The sequence below is a fragment of the Paralichthys olivaceus genome, chromosome 8 (assembly GCF_024713975.1).
Source record: "Paralichthys olivaceus isolate ysfri-2021 chromosome 8, ASM2471397v2, whole genome shotgun sequence".
NCBI lineage: Eukaryota > Metazoa > Chordata > Actinopteri > Pleuronectiformes > Paralichthyidae > Paralichthys > Paralichthys olivaceus.
In genome coordinates, this window is record NC_091100.1 from 13,162,501 (window position 1) to 13,182,844 (window position 20,344).

General features: G+C 42.5%; 1 protein-coding gene across 15 annotated transcripts in view; it reads left to right on the forward strand.

The window, feature by feature from the left end:
- Window positions 1-20,344, forward strand: part of ptprdb (protein tyrosine phosphatase receptor type Db) — a 145,263-nt gene that overhangs the window by 42,289 nt on the left and 82,630 nt on the right. For 14 of the 15 annotated variants that reach the window (XM_069530207.1, XM_069530211.1, XM_069530214.1 and 11 more), the window contains exon 5: window positions 232-276. The gene's annotated coding sequence lies outside the window, so the exon portion shown is untranslated. Of the gene's footprint in view, window positions 1-231; window positions 277-14,181; window positions 14,513-20,344 lie in introns of those variants that run through there. The other variant, XM_069530208.1, reaches the window with a different exon arrangement.

Consider the following 20,344-nt stretch of genomic DNA (forward strand, 5'->3'; position numbering starts at 1 on the left):
CATGTTTCAGACTTCACTGGCCCATTTTCAGCAGAGAATCCCTGTGCAGGCCCTCCTTCATTTATCTCTCTGTCTCATCCTGGACAGGTTTCCAAGCAAATGACTTTCCCTGGAAAAGAAAAAAGAAAACAGTGAAAGAAACAACAAAAGTCAATATGTTTTTTTGTTGTAGATTGATCATTGAGCATTGAGCTTGTGTGCAGACAGTTAACAAAACCTCTTCCATTTCAGCTCCCACGTTTCAACTTCTTGTTCCAGGATGAACCATGAGCAAAGGTAAGGCAGCCATCTTTGACCTTATTTTAGAGCGTGTGTGTGTGTTTCAATGCGCGGACATCTGCGTCCAAGCACTGCTGGGGATGCATCTGTGTATACACTTGTGTACATGTTTGTGGGTGTGTGTGTCTGTGTTTTTCTGACAGATGTTGTGATGACATGATTAGCCCTCTGGCTGCCAGCATCTCCGTGTGAGGTTGCTATAGTGACTGAGGGTTGAGCGTTGGGGAGGCCAGAGAGGAATATGAGGGTGCTGAGGAGAGGGGGTGGAATAGGAAATGAAGTGCCTGGTGCCTCCGGGCCTGTGTGAGTGTGTTCATGCGTGTGTGTGTCTGTTTCTGTTTTTTCGTGTGCATGAGTGGGTGTGTGCGCCAGTTTCTGTGACGTTCATGTTTATTTGTTTGTGTATCTGCACAAAGAGTGGAGCATTGAAGAGACACTCATCTGTGTAATTGGGGATTTGATCAAGATAACTTACTCTAACGCACAGTCATGTACCTACACACACACACACACACACACTCATACAGACACACATGCACGTTTAGTCTGCGTAGGCTCGACAGAGACAGGGAACCTGTGATGGCTGAAGTGTGGGCTGTGTACCTGCTCTGCCAAACAGACCAACTCCATGACTGGGTCGCACTGCGTATCACTCATCACTCAAATTGCAGCATCAATGGAGCTGTTGTGCAAACTGGTACAAGCAGGAGAGATGCCCTCTGGCTCTGCGAGCACAGGGAAAGGGTGAAGGCAGAGTGGTTTGAAATCACCAAGCAACTTCAGGTTGCTGATATTTGTTTTCCAAGGAAGTAGTTATCAGCCGGAGGGTCAAGACACCACAACAGGTTGCAAAATGGATCTTGGGGTCCTGAGATTATTAAGAGGATGAGAAAAAAACTGTTTTCTTTTGTCTGACAGTTTTACATCCTCAGGCCTTTAAAACTTGATGAAAGCAGTTGAAAACTTGGTAGAAGTGCATCCACATCATGACATGACTTGCAGCCTCGTTTTAAGGGTCACAAGCCCCCCATGCTGTCTTGGCTGAAACCTTCATTGGCTTGTTTGTGGAGTTGAACTTTATTCGACTTTTTCCTCTCTCTCTCTCTCTCTATACTGATTCTTTACAACAAAACTGTATTAAACGCCACATTGTAACATGGATGGATGCCATTGTCTAAGTTAGTATTGATGATGATGATGATGATGATGATGATGATGATGCTGCAGCAGCAGCAGCAGCATATTTGATCCATGCTTTCCTAAATCTCTGTGTATCTGGAACCGATGGTAACTGCTTATTAGAGAAAATTCAGGTCTGTTCCATGACTGTATGTTCTTTTTTATAGACACTATATGTTTTGTGCACAGCAGCTGGTGCACATCCCATAGACATTCAATTTATAAATAACATCATGGGTTTTTTGGTTTGCTTGTAAGCACAAAAAAAATAATTATTGGATAACCATGAAACTTGGATGAGGTATGGGTCAAAAATCTCAATGGAAAGAAACACACACATTAAGAGAACTGCAGTGTGGCTTGATTGAATTTAAGGGAACTATTGAGCCTTGGTGGATTTAAGTTCCATTTTCTCAGAGATAATGTTGTAGTAATTCGAGCAATTTCTCACTGGATGACGTGTTTTTGTTAACATGACTTAATTGTTAGTGGATAAGCAGGATGAAAAAAAGTACATTTATGATTGTTATATGGCTGCTGTGAAATATCATCTATTTCTCATGAACTTTCAGTGAAATAAATGTTGAAATTGGAAATATGAAAAAAGTGTGAGTGTATTAACATTCGAATATTTTAATCACTGAGGTATGAAACAACCTGTCTGAACTAGTTGATGTGTTCCCAGGAGGCCGCCTTAAATGAACTGATCTTACATTACGTGACAGTTTAAAGCAAACCTGAGGCTCCAATAAACCGATACACAGCAGCCCCTTGTCACGCTTGTCTCCTGTATCTCCAGAGAGAGTGCAGCCTCCTGTGAATAATAGCCATTGTGACAGATACAATATGCTGTACCATACAGGGCTGGCTTCACACAGGGATTACACCTAGATGATTCTTCAATAGAGAATTTAGTCTCGGCTAGCCAAGCTTAATCCGTGCCTGTGGAAGAGGACCACAGTGATGTGGAGCCGTGGCCAGATATGACAGACAACAGAGAGCAGCCAGATTAGTTCTAGGACGAGGGCTGAGCTTGAAGCCGTTGAAGGGGCATCTTTTGACAGCTCATCCCAAATCTCCCGGCTTTCTAATGTAGTCTGAGGGAAACATTGTTCCCCTCTCTGTCTTTTTGTCTGTCTCTTTCTCTCCGCTGCTCTGTCCCTGTCTTTCTCTGCGTGAGGTGAGAATGAGAAAAAGAATGAAAGTGTGTGTGTGTCTTATCGCTTCATTAGCTTGTGGATTTCTGGGTCACTCGTAGCCTTGTTCCCTCCGTCTAAGATGCTGTAATTACCCTCACGTGAGTCACATCTGATAATTAGGATGGTCCTAAAAGGACTCAGACACACACACGCACATACGCACATACACACTGCGTATGATCACACATGTGACACACACGCACGCATACACACACATCAGTCATTAGTGGAGACTTAACATGCAGTACAGTGCTAATTGGATTATCATTGCTGAGGGTCCCACTCATCAACCTCTTATTCTCTCTATTCACTATCGAGCACTCTGAGGAGAGCTGGTCATTTTTATATGATCCTTCTTTCTACTCCTTTCTTTCCTTCCTTCTTTCTTTCTTCTACACGTCTCCTTTCCCTCCACCTCTGTCTTTAATCTCTAATAAAAGTCTTAAAACTCCTCTTAAAGAGTAACTTCACACCAGGATGAAATGCAGCCTGTCACTAGCATCACTATCTGTTGTGACGCACCTGTAGCCACACCCATGATGAAAACAGAGCCTCGTTAGTGGAGGTAAAACAACAAACATTTATACATTTAAAGAGAAAAAATCAAACACAATAATTAATTCTGTACTTGCCAGATATCCTTTGTATGATCAATATGAATACTTCCCCTCTTTGTAATAAGGACGTGACATGAAGATTGTGAGGAGAGTAACTTTGATTTGTTGCATTGCTCTTCTATCCTTCAGTTGCTCCGACATGTTCATCCACTCTCTGAACTCTCTCCCATCATCACTGCATCCATTTCATCAGCTCATTTAAAAGCAATATTACCCATATCCATTCAATTTTCACTGTGTTTACTCTGTTGACTGTAATGGTAATGGAGATATCGACTGTGGAGTGCTGAGTGATTCTGTCCAGGTCATTGTGTTGAGTGGTTCGATGGAGAGGAGTGAATGACTGGAGGGCTGTCTATGGTATTACATATAGTGTGGAAGGCGTGGGAAAGAGAGGCCCTCTGAAAGCCAAAAGCTTAAATAAAAGGCCTTATACAGACATAGAGAGACAACGCACACAAACACACAGCCGCAGATTATCACACACACAGATACACACATAGGCAGTGGATTAGGATGGGGGATTATGGAAGCATAGCTGTAAAACAGGCAGAGGCAGATCAGTGTCATACTTCATAAACACACACACACACACAGGATATGTGTTAAGAATGTACAGTAAGATGAATTTATTCTGAGGACGATGCTATGATGATTTAGATCCATGTCGGGTGGACTCTAGCCATTTTGGTGCCCTGGGTGAGGCTAGGATTTGGCGGTCGGGCAGTAAAACGCTGCTTGAACACTCATATAATGATTTCTCATACAGTATTATATCAGTCCGAGGGACCAAACCAGTACTTTAAGTTTAATACTTTTTTCATATTTTGCTGCTACTACTGTTAACTTAATAAGATTATTTCCATGCAGGACTTTATTTTTTTATTACAGTTTTTGTACTTTTACATACTTGTATACTACATCTGGCTTGCCATTCAAATTCCATCCACCCATTCATCCATTATCTTTACCTCTTACAAGGACAAATAGCCATTTATGCGTTATGCGCACATTCACACCTACAAGTCCACCATCGGCTATTATTGCATCATTATCCAGCATTAATCTTAGCTAGTATTGCTACATTTTAATAATTTCATTTATTGTCGTTTTCTTCTGCTTCTTTTCTCCACTTAAAGGCTTTGCATTATGAAAATTTTCAGCCAATGATGATTGAAGCTGAAGCCCTCTGACTGATCCAAACTTTCTAATTTATCAATCCTAACACTGTCTGTGGCTGAGGGGAGACATTCTGGGCCTTACGAAACCACCTATCACTTATATCCTCTCTACCTGTGTTGAAATGTGATCAGCAAAGTGGTTTCAGTTCATCCCTATGGACACCTGGATGTGTGACGTTAGTAAAAGTAATTTATCCAATATTTGTCAAATCATTATACTCAAAACCTAAATGTCATCACCATTGCATTAGTGGAGAAGCTAAGGGATCACCAAAGTCAGCAGGATTCATCCTCGATAAAATTTCATGGCAATCCATCCAATAGTTTTTCAGATATTGCAGTCGTGACCAAAATAGTCGGATATTGACATCCCCAGAGCCGTGCCACTGGCATGGCCTGAAAGAAAAGTCTATCTTTATAACAGCAGAAACAGCACGAACAGTGTCACTTAAATAAGGACAGAAATGACTGCGATGGCTGAGACGTGTATTAAATGGAGGCAGATCACGTCCAAAGCTTCCACTGAGACTAAAAGAAGGACCTTTTATTCTGACGATGGACTTGAGCGGTGAGGCTCAACTCCTTGCCGACAAGAGGGAACAATGTGGGGTGCTCATTGAGGCGCCGTGTCCCACCAGAGATGAAAAAGATTAAGCAGAAATAACATATCTAGAATGTAGATTAGCCTCCATAAAGGCTCAGGGCCTTTAACTAACTCTAACCCATATCAAAAAGCTGTGTGCGGTGAAAAACAAACGGGAACCATTCACCTTTCCACGCTCGCCTTGTTAATTTGAACGAATTTGCCAGTTGTTGAAAGCGGCGCGCTGCTGTGAATCAGAGCAGATAGTGTGTTCTCGTAACTGAAATTCAAAGCGATTCCATCATCCCGGACGGCTGTCATAAAAAGTTTTAAACTCTGGCCACACACCGGTCACGGCGTGATCGCACACTGGTCGTACATGATGGAGCACCAGTCATACGCTGACTGATCGCCTCAATCTGTGGCCATCTACACATCGAGCGTGCTGCATCAGCCATGTTTTTGGTCACCAGACATCTGTCAGCAGCATGCAGCTCGCTGGAGGTCTGCGGCTCCCCGTGATCCCATCTTCTCTACAACTGTCAAATTTAATCATCAATCTCTCCTTCACTTCCTTTTATATTCACTTTGCATATTTCTGTCTGGCCTCCTCAAACTCTCCCCCTCCTCCTCCTCCTCTACATTTCTCCTCTCTTCTTTCAGTACACTAAAATAACCATCAATTTGCCAATCTCTCGCACTATGAAATATACACAGACACACATGCATATGCATATACACATGCACATACAGACACATGCAGAGGCATTCAGCCCGCAAGAGTTACTGTGGTGTATAATGACAGATAATCGTGGGTTCGCCCTCGGCAGCAGGAACCAATCACAGTGACAGCCACTTCTCCGTGACCTGTGTGTGTGTGTGTGTGTGTGTGTGTGTGTGTGTGTGTGTGTGTGTGTGTGTGTGTGTGTGTGTGTGTGTGTGTGTGTGTGTGTGTGTGTGTGTGTGTGTGTGTGTGTGTGTTCGCATGAGTGTGTGCATGTGCGAGGATGAGTGTGTGTGACGCACTTATTTTGCTGTCTGCTTTTGTTGCTGTGTGTATAGAAGTAATTGCTAGTTGAGCGTGTACTGTATGTAACTGACAGTTTTATGAAATTTATATCCATCATTGCTGCATTTATGTAAACGTAAATAAGCTATTTAACTGCATTGTACACATTTCTGTGTGTATGTGTGTGTGTATATCCAATCCCTTCTAATGTTGCTGAATTATAATGTATGCATCTCTGCACACTGACATGTTTGGCTTATACACAGCACATTCAGATAGGATTATTATTATGCTAAATCATTTCCTCATCAATATGCAGTCAATCCCCTATAATGATAAAGCATAACATTTCTTGAAATAGAAAAAAATATATATTTTTCATGTGGTAAAATGTGGAAAGCCACATACCTGATTGTATAATGTCTCACAGCTGACAATGCATATAAGAGGAAAAACTATGAGGTCGGAGAAACCGTCTTACAGAAAGGATTGTGTCAAGGCACAGATCTGAGCAAGGCTACAAAAACATTTCTGCTGCATTGAAGATTCCCAAGACTTAAGTGGAGTCCATAATTTCTTAAATGGAAGAAATTTGGAATGACCACGACTTTTCCAAGAGCTGGCCAACTGGCTAAACTGAGCAATTAGGGGAGAAGGGCCTTAGTGAGAGACAAACCAAGAATCCAATGGTGGTTCTGGCTGATCTCCAAAGAGCCTGTGTGGAGATGGAAGAGACCTTCAGGAGGAAAGCAATCACTGCAGCACTCCACCGATCTAGGCTTCATATCGACTTTGTAACCAGAATGAAGCTTCTCCTCGATAAAAGACGTATGAAAAGACCAAAAGGTCTTCAAGCCTGTGAGAAATATGATTCTCTGGTCAGCTGAAACCAAGGTTGAACTATTTGGCCTCAGTTAAACTGGCAACGCTCATCAACTGCCAAATATCATCCCAAAGGTGAAGCAGGGTGTTAGGGGCTAGTCAAGATTGAGGGATAGTTGAATGGAGCAGAGTTCAGAGATGATAACCTGGTGGAGATTGTTCAGGTCGCAGCAGGGCTGAAGTTTCACCTCCTAACTGGACAATGACCCTGAGCTCACAGCCAAGATGATGCAGAAGTGACTAAAGGACATCTATAGACTGTGTATACAAGTGTATCAAGACTCTCAAATGAACAGCAGAGGACAACTCAACTGGTCGCAAAAAGAAGTCGGTTTCTTTAAACGTCTATGGGAAAATGACTCCACTTCTCACTTGATTTATAATGTCAGTAAACAGGATTTTCAGGTCTTCTTCAATACCTCATGATGTTCATTTTGAAAATGTACAGTAAAATAGATGATGAAACTGGGTGTACGTTGGGTTGAGGATGTCCTCTGTTTGTAGCTACTGTCCAATGGCTGCAGGTGTCCAATGGCTGTGTAGTGTCCTTGAGCTCTTGGTCAGGCTCCACCCCCAGCTCCTCCAAATATGGTTACTTCTGTTTTCAAAAAACCAAAGGCCAAACCTTAGCCTTTAAAATGGCAGTTCACAAACCATTGGGTGACATCATGGTTACCGATTGGGGACACCTCTGTGAAGTAATGGCTCATCCAGAGCTCTAACTTGAAACCAATCAAACATCTCTGGACAGACATGAAAATGGTTTGTCCATCCACGAATTCAGGTGCGCAAAGCTCGTTGTTTGTTGTTTGAATTGCTGCCAAAGGTGCTTTGAACCAGGTACAGAGTAAAATCTTGGAAAACACTTTTACTATTCGGAAAAACAATCCCAGATTCTGTTTTTGCTTTTTGTCATTTAGTTGTATGAGTGAAAACTGATGATTAAACAATTTCAACATGAGGCTACATCATAACAAAATGTAAAAGTCTGCATAATTTCTGGATTCACTGCATAACCTCAACAAATGCCAGTATTTTGTCCAAATAGCCTGCCAGTGCTTCTTTTTTCCATTCTTGGGGTTAATGCACCCGTCTGGAGCGGCCGCAGCCCTGCACAATGCAGCCCCACCATGCTTCACTAATGCGTTAGCTGCTTAGCTTGTCATTTGTCACTCATTTTGATGGAGTCAGCAGCCACTGCTTAATGGTCTGTCTACTGGCCGTTTGCGTAGAACCTGTTGACTCCATCTGCTCCGAACTCATCAGAAAAATGTTTCTATTTTTTTCATGAAAATAATCGTGATGTGCATTTTGGTCACACTGGGATGAATCGTCGCCAACATTATCAGCCTCGGTAATACAAGAATAGAGCAAGTGGAGGATGTCAGCTTCTTTTTACATTCTCCATTTCCCTTTATCATTAGCTCATTCATTCCTTGCTGCTATATTCCATCTCTCTTTCTCCGGCACTTCCTCTTCTCCGCTGTTTTTTTACCCCTCTCTTCTACCTTTCCCTTCCTGTTTGTGCTGATTCTCATTTCCACTCATTCAATAGTAGGGATCTCATCCAATCCATGTACACAGACTGAATGGGATCCTATTTACGTGTGTGATGTGTGCGCGCAGCTTTGACTTTTTTGTTAATATCATCGTTTGTATATTGCTAATGCGCAGTACCGTAAAAATGGTGAAGGGGGGTTGTGTACTTCATCACACCAGCTTGCTCAATATTCCCAAATGCAATTTCCTCGATGTGAAAAGAGCAGCGTGGATGTTCATCATTGTTGGCTGCCTTAGTGCTCAATAAAAGCTGCTTTATAATACGAGGCTGTTCCCCATCGTGTTCCTTTTTTAACTGTCACTCCCTGATTTCTGATTCTGCACATACACACAAACAACAAACATGGATGTACACACACGGCCTGCAGGGTCATGCCTTCCTGCCTTTTGTGGCACACAACAGATCTGTCTCCCCTGAGTGTTTCTTTGCAATGCTGCTTAACATTCTAAGCCCATAACATATAATTCAGCCCAGGTTGAGTTCATCTGTATTTTGTTTATGAAAATCAATGCCACCGATGGAGATTCTTTACAGTTATATATAGATGAAAAACCGATTCTGCTCCAACTCCAGTAAATTGATCAATTCCTGATTCCGCAGAAAAATTTTCTAGCTCAGCTGAACCAGAGGAGGTCACATTGTCACAGCCAAATCCACATGTATACGAGAGGAGTCAGAGAGACTCAATCAGTGCTGAATAGAAAACACGAGAAGAAAAGGTTAGACGTAGAGTTAATTTCTATTTAAATCCATTTATATCCTTGTGATTACAGATAAGGGAGCAGCTTTCATATGCATGTAGGTATAATAACCCAGCCCAGCAGCCTTTCCCCTTACATCCCTACTACTCATTGTTAGCTGCATTAGGTCTCCCTCTATGAAATGATGGTTGTAATGGCCCAGGTGCTACTATAGGGAAGCTGCCATTTTGCGAGAGTCGGTGCCTGAAGGAATGAAGGGATAATGACACGGTGTGTGTAGATGGAGGCGTGCAGAGTCACATTTACGCAGTGCTGTTCCATGTAAGAGAGAGGAAGTGTGTGTCTATTATAAAGTCATCAATCTTTAAAGCTTTAAAAATGTTATTTTCTGCCGACATTTAGGTGCATGTGGGTCAAGAGTCTGTTGGAGAAGTGGGTGGGGGGGTCAAGTGTATGAGTGGGGTGTTCATCATCAATTATTAAAGCGTGTGTGAGTGTGTGTGAGTGTGTGTTTGTGTGTCACTGTGGCTCTGATGCTGAGATCAGAGGCAATTATTGAAATGTCATGGCTTTTAATGGGCTGCTGCTCCACACGCTGCTCATCAGTCATGATATTTTCAAGGTGGTGAAACAAGAATCAGTTTTCCAAATTTCTCTTATTTTCATATTAAAGTAAATAGTCGGTAACCCAGTAACACACAGTGCATCTATGTGCAGCGCTTTCTATCACACATCACTCATACACTGCAGGCACAGCCATCAGAGGAAATTAGGAGTACAGCCACTCCGGCACGCAAAATGGGGGAGACTGGAATCAAACCACAGACATTCTGGCTAGTGGACGACCCACACTACCTCCCACATCCACGCATTACTATATTGTAGCCCTCTACACTCTACACACAGTAGAATTTATTCTCTATCAAGTCAGGCAAGGGTGTGTTGAAAAGCTGCAGATAATTGCCAAAATGCCAATTATTTATATAAATCTTTGGTCTGGAATATGTCAAAACAGTGAGAAATCATATTTTTGAGCTGATGTTGACATAATCAGCATGTTTATTGTTCAGCTCAGTTTTTTGGAGACTCTGCAGACTTTCTGATTACAGCACTCTCATTTATTCTATTTATAATATAATATAATATAATATGCATTTGAATGTAGAACTGTTGGTTTTGTTGAACCTTGTTGATTGAAAAAAATGTGTTTTCTAACAAAATGTATGTTTATACATTTTTTTTCATTATTTTAATCTGTACATTTACTAATTTATTTATCAACTAATGTTTCAGCTCTAATGTATTTTTGTAACTGTCTCTATGTTCATGGCGGCCGACTTGCACTGCTCACATTTATTATTTTCATAGTGAATAGTGAATATTATCACATTTTGAAGCTACGTCTGATGTTTATAATGTAATGCTTATTGATGATTATTAATGCTTATCAATATTCTGTCAATTGACCAATAGATTTATCAACTAATACTTTCTATATGTTTTTCGTAGACTAGGTCTTTCTGTTCTGTTCAGCTGACTGACTTGTAAAGAAAAGCTCCTCACTCACAGCAGTAGTTGGACTTTTCAGACATGTCTTGTCAAAGGTGTCAGAGGTGTTAAAGGTCTAAAAGTAATACAACTAATGATGGTTTTCCAGGTGTTCCACTTCAAGGGTTCGAGCACTGATCATGCTGACTCCCTGTTGTGGCCCTGCTGGTATCCACCTAAATTTAACGGAGCCATCATTAACGTTATTGGCTGTGTTTCTCCTGTTCCGATGAGTCATGGTTGTGCTGTATAGGAGAGGTCTACTTTCACAGTGGTAATGGTCAGTCCAAGATCTACAGTACAGTGGAAATTATTTCTCCCCATTAGTCTATTGCTCAGTGTGTAAACAAGCCATAACTGTACCTGGGAAAAGTTCACTAGTTCCTCTATCGTCACCATCAGGCCAAAGTTGACATTGTATACCCGAAACTTTTAAATCCATTAAAATAAGAAAACTGAAAAAGATGCTTTTTCGTCTGCATCAACTTTAATCATCGGCCCTCGTCTTGGTCCAGTTTTCATAGCGCACTACCAAGATATTTGCATTCCAATATATTTTTGAGATAGTGACTTGATGAAGTTGACTCAAAGTTATGATATGTAATAATAAAAATCTCAGAGGTGAACGTCATATGGAAAAGGAAAAACACACTGCTAGCCAGTTAGCCAGTTAGCTGTTTGTATTGGTCACTCATAATGGCTCACGATTATTCATTGCCATTTTCTGCGTACAGAAATACAACTTAAATACATTTACTCATTCATGAACGTGATTTGCACCTGAGTTGGTAGATTTTCATCACCAATGGTGGTTAAGACAACAACTTCCATGATCCCGTGCTATTGTTTGGATTGAGAGACCCCTTGTGGCCAAAGTTACATATTGTATATTTAAATATATATCGTCTATTTTCTAGTTTCTGTTGTTCTCAGCGTAAAATCGTTTTTAGGCTAAATATTATAGGTTTTTTTTAATACACAACTTCATCACTTTCCCAAATTACTCACTTTCCAGCGTTCTCCTCCCCTCTTCTCTGAGTGTGACGTTTGGTACAACTGTGCAGCAGAGGGGAGGTGATGGAGGACATGTTTAGGTGATTAATGAAACAGGATTAAGAGCCAGTGACAGTGGAGGCAGGAGAAGGACATGTGACTCTGCTGTGTGTTTGTGCAACATCGTGCTGAGGAAGGGTAGCGGTAGAGCAGATCCAGGCTTTATCAGCATTATTCTCTGTAAATCAGACCTGAACGACACTCTGCCACTTTTTTTTTATCCAAGCGAGAAAACAGATCATTTGCAGTTTGTGTAATCTGGTTGGAAATGTGTGCACATTGTTCAAGATCATTTATAGCTCCAATCACAGGCTTCGAGAGCACTTTTTGTTGAGCTTGTGTAGCTACTGCAGACAAAGAGAGAGGCACGGGAAAGGCAGCGTTCATGCATGACTTAAAAAACATTGAAAACTGATAAATGAGTTGGTTGACTGTATGCCTGCAGGGAGCGTGTGAACCTGGGTGAACATGTCTGTGGAGAGTCTGGTGTTTTCACATACAGAGAGCATCCATGCCCACACACACACACACTAACACACAGAATATTGAACCCATATAACCATACATCCTTATGAGTGGATCACTTGAATATTTAATCCAGAGCTGACTGATAGTAGTGTAGATACATGTTGACATTGAGGGGGCACTGGGGTGTGAAGCAACAAAACATATGCAACACAATTTGCAACGTAGGACGTATTTATTAAGAGTCATACATCCTCTTGGTTGTCTGAGCATGCTCGCAGTTGAGTGCATGTGCCTTGTGCAAATGTGTGTGTGCACCCAGTGTGGTGCTATATGTCATGAGGCTAATCAAATACAGCTTCAAGTCAAGTTATCTCAATAGCAAGCCCCTTATCTCTACTATGCTGACTTCTTATTTTTCGAGTGTCTGTGTGTGCCGATGAAAGCGGGCACAACTCATTTCTCTGTCCCTGCTGTGTGTCTGTCTGTCTATCTATCTATTCATGTGTGTGTCCCCAGCCTAAGGTTGCGTTTCCCAGCACCCACTGAGCTGAGGAGTTTCTGCAACAAAAGCACGTTCATGTTCCTCCATCTCATCTCATTTACTTTGCGCTGATGAGAATCTGTTGCACCACTGATTGTGTTCTAGGTCAGCATGTCCAAATAAGTATGTGTCTGTGTGTGTTTGTGTGTCTGTGGTGCAAGCATGTGCTGAAAGACTCTAAACTCCTGTTGAAGTCCATCCTCCCTTCTCATCCTATTGTGGAGAACTTCATAGACAGATTTTATCCAGTATTGAGTTCTAATTTCCATTTTCATACAGACAATTAAAAAAAAAAAAAAACCTCACATTACACCCACATATTTGTGAGATCCGCCCCCTCTCCTAATCACTTACTAACTATATTAACAATATAAAAATGAGATTTAGTTCAGACTTTTTGTTTTCTAAGTTTTTTAAGTACACAAAGTACTTGAACATGGAAGCATTTTCAAATAATAATCAATGATTTGTGTCTTACTCAAAGCTGTAGAGCTATAACAGTTATAAAGTCAAGGACAGTTTAATATAGCACATATTACCAACAAGGCAAATTAAAGTGCTTTATGTAGAATATAAAAGGCATTGTGACACATTTTTAGATAATACAAACAAGACGCATTTAAAAAAGAAAAATTGGTAGAGTTACACAAAGAATAGAAAATAAATAAAATGAGAAATAGACGAGTGAACATAACAGTGCAGTGTAATAATCCAGTAAGTATTTGCTTTAATTAAAGGTAGCGGCAAACAGGAACGTTTTCAACATTGATTTAAAAGAACTAAGAGTTGCAGCGGACCTGCAGTTCTCTGAGAACCCTATTTCTCCTTGTTTAGTTTTGTCTGCAAGGGGACAGAAGGCCGAGCTGTTCCAGAGGGGTCTGCATGGATTCAGGAGATAGGAAATACATGACTTAGATTTGACTTCTATATGACTTAGAGGTGCTCCTTATTGAATCAGGAGTTAGTGTGAGGTTTTCATATTTTATAGAAAGGGTTCCTTAAGGGATTTCATCATGAGCACAGGTTCTTTTCCAGAGGTGTGCAGCTGGAAAACATTCCATTGAGAGCAACGCACTTTCCACATAATATGCTCGTTTGAACCTTGCAATCGATTCCAGTGCACCCCTGCTGCTGTCCTGCAAAAACACAACCGAACTCCACATGTGACCGCCTGGTTTGGGGTGGACATAACATGCAGGGCTCCATATTGAGCACAGTGTCCGCTCCTCTCACATCGGGACGGTTTCATCTGTTTCCAGGCTAGGTAGAGAGGAGGAGAGGGAGGCAGGGAGGGAGGCAGCGATGCCAGAGGCGCTCGGGAGTCTCTTTACGTCTCCGCACCACATCACGGACTCCCCCAAAACACCGTCGCGGGGATTACGCGCGTGAAAATCAGCCCCAACTTCACTCCAGCCGCCACATCCAGGGTGAGGGGGGGGTTGAACAGCCACCTTACCGAGTTTTGCACTCACCGGGTAGGAAATTATTGGAGCGAAAGAGACAGGGAGAGAGAGAGAGAGAGAGAGGAGAAGAGAGAAAGAGGAGGGGGCGCACAGAGAGAGAGAGAGAGAGAGGCGCACGGTGCTGGATTATTTGGGCAGAGCGGCTGCAGCCACGGTGGATGTTACGCAGACACACGACGGAGCTTCATCTGTTCACACTGCGAGTTGTTTTTATTTCCAACGACTGCGCAGCGCAGGGAGCTGATATGGTGAGTGTGTTGCTGTAGTGTGTGTGTATGTGTGTGTGTGTGTGTGTGTTGTTGACATGCACATCAGAGCGTCAACTTCTCATGACAACGTCTCCCCATCCTTCAACAGATCCGCTCAGATGTGTGTGTGTGTGTGTGTGTGTGTGTGTGTGTGTGTGTGTGTGTGTGTGTGTGTGTGTGTGTGTGTGTGTGTGTGTGTGTTTGCGTGTGGATCAAACATATGACTGACACCAAATGATCTCTCCTCCCCAGCATGAGCAGTGTAGTAGCCCACTTGTTTTATTGGTGTTTCAGCTCCAGCTTCAAATGGAAAATCTCTGTCGTGCTTCTCTAATGTTGGAGCCAGTTCATATTGATCCCTAACACCTGATCACTGATATTTATAGGAATCTGTAGTTGCTTTCATGGGTGTTATCCATACCAGGACTTCCAATGCAAAATGCCTGAGCTTCAGATTGTTTCCTTCACATCAAACATGTTTTTGTTTTTTTAACACAGAGTAAACACAATTTTATCTTATTGCTTCGCCTACTTGTCAAATTTACTGAGATTATCACGGCTCTTCTTGCCTCAGGGCAGCTCATGAAATGAGTTTTTCTATGCTGATGAGAGATTAAGGAGGCTGTAAACGCTCAGTGAGCACTGAGGTTTGGTGCTCCCCCCTCAAAACATGCTCAGAGGTATTTTCTCACGGCCGAGCCATGCCATCGGCTAAAGAGCTGACCGGGTGGACATTTAATGGTGAAGCCTATGCATGCAGACACAAAGCTGTAGTATCTGTTAATGGCTACCAGTTAAATCAACCATTCCTCCCTCTTTTGAGTGGGCTTCTTGGGAATTTATGCAAAAGTGCGTGAACACTTTAGACACAAATAGGCTACAGTGGATTATGGGAGTGAATTTCTGTCTGTGGATTTCACTCCACCCGCTTGTATCAGATCCATTCAGACACAATTTAAAGAGGCTGTGAGATTACAGATGTATTGTAGTTGAGTTCTCTGAAGCACATTTTCATGTGATCTACCTTCACCTGGGAAATGTTGATTGTCTTCAGTTTATCTTCGCTGCAATGTTGATACATGCTGATACATGACATTTATATTTCTCTTTATGACACTGCTATCACTCAATGACTGTAATGTGCTGAAGATTGTGTGTGTGTGTTTGTGTGTGTGTGTGTGCCTGTGTGCGTGCGTGTGTGTGTGTGAGTGTGTGTGTGTGTGTGTGTGTTGGACAGCAGTCAGCAGTCTTGCTCAAACATTGTCAGCATTACAAACTTCACTGGCTGACAAATCAATCACGCAAGTACTTGTACAGCAATTAGGCTCGAGTGTGTGAGAGCAAGACGTATACATATACATACACAGTACACACTGATCAAACACATGTAATCATGGAGGCTAGCTGGTTTTAATGTGACAGATTGGTGTATTTCTGACTAAGTCAAGCCATGAAGTGATGGGAGATCATTTTTTCTCACTGTTTAAAGTGTCCACAATGGCCTTATTATTATTATCATTATTACTATTATTGCTAAAATAAGTTTCAATTACTGATGTTTCAGAATGAAGCCTTTCAAAATTCGCCACCAATCAGCCACACATTGAATCCAGTTACCATTGTTATGTATGTGTAGTTATATAAGAGTGAGGGGTGCCTTCCTGTGTTTGCCTGAGCTCATATGTGCAGTTTATACACTTCGTCTGCGAAGTGCCTTAATCCATATTAAGTGTTGCTATGAAAATCCCCACACTGTAGATTCCCAGGTGGAACGTTCACATGATATCTACCTTAACGGCTAAATAACTAATACATGAACATGGGTGAATGGCAAAAACCTGAACTGTACGCTTACGTCAACAAGACTAGAAAATTGCTTTGTAAATACAGAGTGTTTACCATTTAAACAAGTGAGAGGGATTATTTTCTCGAAGTCAAGGTGAACTGATAACAAAATAAGTATATACTGTAAAAATGTGTTGGGTTTTTAAAAACAGACTTTGCTGCACTCAGTAGATATGTTTAGGCTCATTAGTGGACTGCAGCCTGTTTTACGACCAAGGCCTGCTGCTCTGACTTCAGAGGGTCCTTGTCAAATGCCAGTCTGTGGAAGAACAAGTGCTTTACCCAGCTGATCTTCCACTGTGTGTGTGTGTGTGTGTGTGTGTGTGTGTGTGTGTGTGTGTGTGTGTGTGTGTGTGTGTGTGTGTGTGTGTGTGTGTGTGTGTGTGTGCGTGCGTGTGTGTGTGCGTGCATGCCACTGCAGCTGTTCCTTCTCTCAGAGAGACTAAGTTCCTCAAGATGTGATGGATGTCAGTGTCTGCAAAACCAGCTGTGTGTGTGTGTGTGTGTGTGTGTGTGTGTCTGTGTGTATGAGTGTGTGTTTGTGCATTACATGTTTGTCAGCGCATTTCTGCACTCCTGTGTGCACAAGTGCATATTGCCATGCATGCACATGTTCGCATATATATGTGGTGAATGTCCATGTCATTGGCCTGAGGGTTGGGTCGGGTTAGCAGGAGGTGAGTTTAAGGTCACGGATGTTGTGAGTTGGGTTGGTAATTATAGTCACTGGGCTTCTGGTTCCCACAGATCAGTCGGTCAACAGAGCCACATCACTTTCCCAGGTCAACTCGTCCTGCTGCAAACAAAGAGCCTCGCAGGCTGAGAGAAGAACAGCACAGAAGAGACAAGTTCTCCTTTCAAATCAGAAATCCGGTTTATTTGTTGCGTGATCATTCAGAGGAGTGAAAACATGATCACATGTTTTATTCACCGTGTCAGCTGCGATGTAAGGGCTGCTGCTCCAGGATCACAGTGTGTGTACGTACAGGTTTTCAAAGAGGCTATTTTGAGAGACAGACTTGTGGTGGGAACAGGCTGTAACAGTCAGAGTGGGCAGGCGGGAGGCTCCGGCTCCAGCTACAGTTAGTCAGCATCCAGCTGCGTGGCTGCTCGCAGAAGTGATGGGATACGGAGCCTAGAGCCGCGGAGGAGGTGGACGAGCAGCTGAGAGGAGTGGAGGAGGCACAGCACTGCTATTGATTTACTTGACAGTCGGGGGGGGGGGCGGCTTCCAATCTATCTCGGCTCCCCCCCGATCATCTGTCCACCGCCGCTCCCTTCCTGTGTTTTTCTCTGTCAAACTTTTAGATTGCACTAACTTTCCTCATACATCTCCAACATCTGGGCCTGTAATCAATAATATGTTTTTCTGTCATGTCTGTTTTTCTTTTTTGATCTATCAACACTTTTTCTTACCTTCCCTGTTTTCATCCATCCAGTAACATCCACCTACAGGCTGTGAATTGGTCATTAATAGAAAAGATGTATTCACCTGTGGAGAGGAGCATATGGTGCGATATTAAAAATTTAACTTAAGACTGTCCTCCACTCAAGGAGGTTTATCTCTCTGTCTATGTACCCATCTCTCTGTCTCTCTTTCTTCCGCCTTTGCTCTCTGTCTTTTCTTTTCTCTCTACAAGTTGCAAGTTGTTTCCTTGTGTTATTTCGATTTTTCTTTGATCCACGTGTTGTCGTGGCAAGTACATAGCAAGCAAAGATTTTTTTGCTCAAGGTTGTGTTCTGTTCACTACTCCATAACAAAGACGCACTGGCCTCAGATTTCCATTTTTTACATTAAAAAACATTACATGTTTCTGTGTATGCTGAGTGTGTGGATGTGTATGTGTGTGCAGGAGTGTGTATTTGTGTTGGATCTTTGAGAGAGGATAAGATACGGGGGTATACGGAATGAGGAACAGACAAAATATAGAATAGAAAGAAAGACAATGACAGTGTTTGTGGTTGGGGCGACCCCCTCACAAACACACACACACACACACACACACACACACCTCTCCCCTCCCCTTCATGTTCTAATCAGAGGGAGACACTCGGGAGGAGCAAGGCACAACCACAACAGTTCTTCTTTCCGACCACACTTACACACAAACTCACAAACAGACAGATGAACTATCTCAGCCAAACATGTTGAGCGCTTCCACAGTCAAGGCTGAAGTGTCCCCCTCCTCTTCCCCCTCTCTCCTCCTCTTCCTCGCAGTTATTGTCACTGTCTTTTTCTTCTTCTCCTCCTCCGTTATTCTCCTCTTCAATTATTTTCTCCCTGTCTTTTCTCTCTCCCCAGTGCTCTGCTCCCTATCCTCTCCCTCTCCTTCTATCAGCGTGGCACACGATAGTTTGACATAGCCAACTGGTGCCAGACCACAAAGCCTTATTTTCCCCTCTGCAGTTCTTTCTCCTGCTGTCTTTTTCTCTCCCTCTATCTGCCTCTCCCCACCTCCTCCTCCTCCTCCTCCTTACAACTACACAGTTTAATCTGCAGCGGGGGCTTAGTGGCACGACTGCAGGACTTCCACATCACTTCTTTCTCCTGCCAGAGGATTTGCTGCTGTTTGCTGCCGCGCTCCTTTTGGCCCTCTAAGGTCTCATGTCCTCCCCGTCCTAAAGCTATTTACTCATTTAAAGATTTATATATTTTAATTTCCTCTAGTTTTACTTTTATGGATTTTCTTTCCCATTTTCTGTCCTCTTTCATCGTCTCTCCCTTCTTTATAGAGTGGTGTCTGTAGTGACATGTGTTTGCATTATATCTTATGATTCCTCTCTTTAATCACTGTCCCATCGACACTGCCATAACGGTTTGTTGATGTCTGTCATGAGTTACTTTCTGTTCTGCAGTGTATATAGATAAAAGATATCAGCCAGAGGTTTCTCCAGTTCTTGAAGCGACAGAATATTTTAACGCTATCCACTTAAATTGGCAGAACCTTTGTTTTTCTTTCGTCTTTTTATTTTTTTTCTGGCAAAGTCTTTGGCGGCATGCAGTCACTGCTGTGGTATTTTCTCAGAGATTACTTGTCAGTCACAGAGTATGGGCAGCTTTCTGCCTCACATTTTCTCTTAAATGATTTTCTGTAGGTGGCACTCGTTTCTTTATTCAGCTGCTCATGCTAACTTTTTTGAGCCACTTTCGCTGGTCCAGGAAAAACTTAATTTGTTTTTTTTCTTTCTTTTGAAAGAGCTCCCTGCCTCCCAGTGTTAAGAACAATAACTCTAAAAGCTTTTTATGAGAACCCAGTAAGAAGCGCTATTGTGCTAAATCCATCAGCGACGCAATAGCAAATCGGACATTTATATGAGCGTTTTCCTGAATGAATACTTCAGGCGTAAGCGAGGAATTTTCCAGTCCATTATATGAGCAGAGAGTGTTTGCTCTGGATCCTCTAGAGGAGTCTTTACCTCCGCTGTCTCTGCCACGGCTGAGCTTCAGTCCTTGGCCCAGTCTCACAACCTCTCCATTCACAAACAACAGCAGCCAAGCAGCAACTGGATGCCTCAAAATGGCTCCCACCAGTCACCCACAGCACGATAATTCTATTAGTGTCTCTCCCAGCTCTCAATTTGTCGGCCTGTCCAGGATTAGCCCTCACACCACTGCGTGTGTGTCAGTAGATTTGTAATTAATAACTTTGATTGTCTTTTTTTGTTAGTTTTTTTTTGCCAATTGAATCAGGATAAGACCGTCGAGCAGAGCCATTTCTTTTGTTCCTTCTTTTATCCTCCATCCTGTTGTCGTCAGTTTCCGCTCTCCCTCTCTCTGGGGGGGCTGAGAGACCAACACAAATCCCATTTCTTGTTGTTCATGTTCAGGAATTATGTTCTGCCTCCCCATCTCCCTCAGACTCCCTAAGGCACCTGGGATTAAATGATGTGTGTGTGTGTGTGTGTGTGTGTGTGTGTGTGTGTGTGTGTGTGTGTGTGTGTGCAGCCTGTGCTGTTAGTCATGATTGTCTAAGGGGCTTTTCTGTG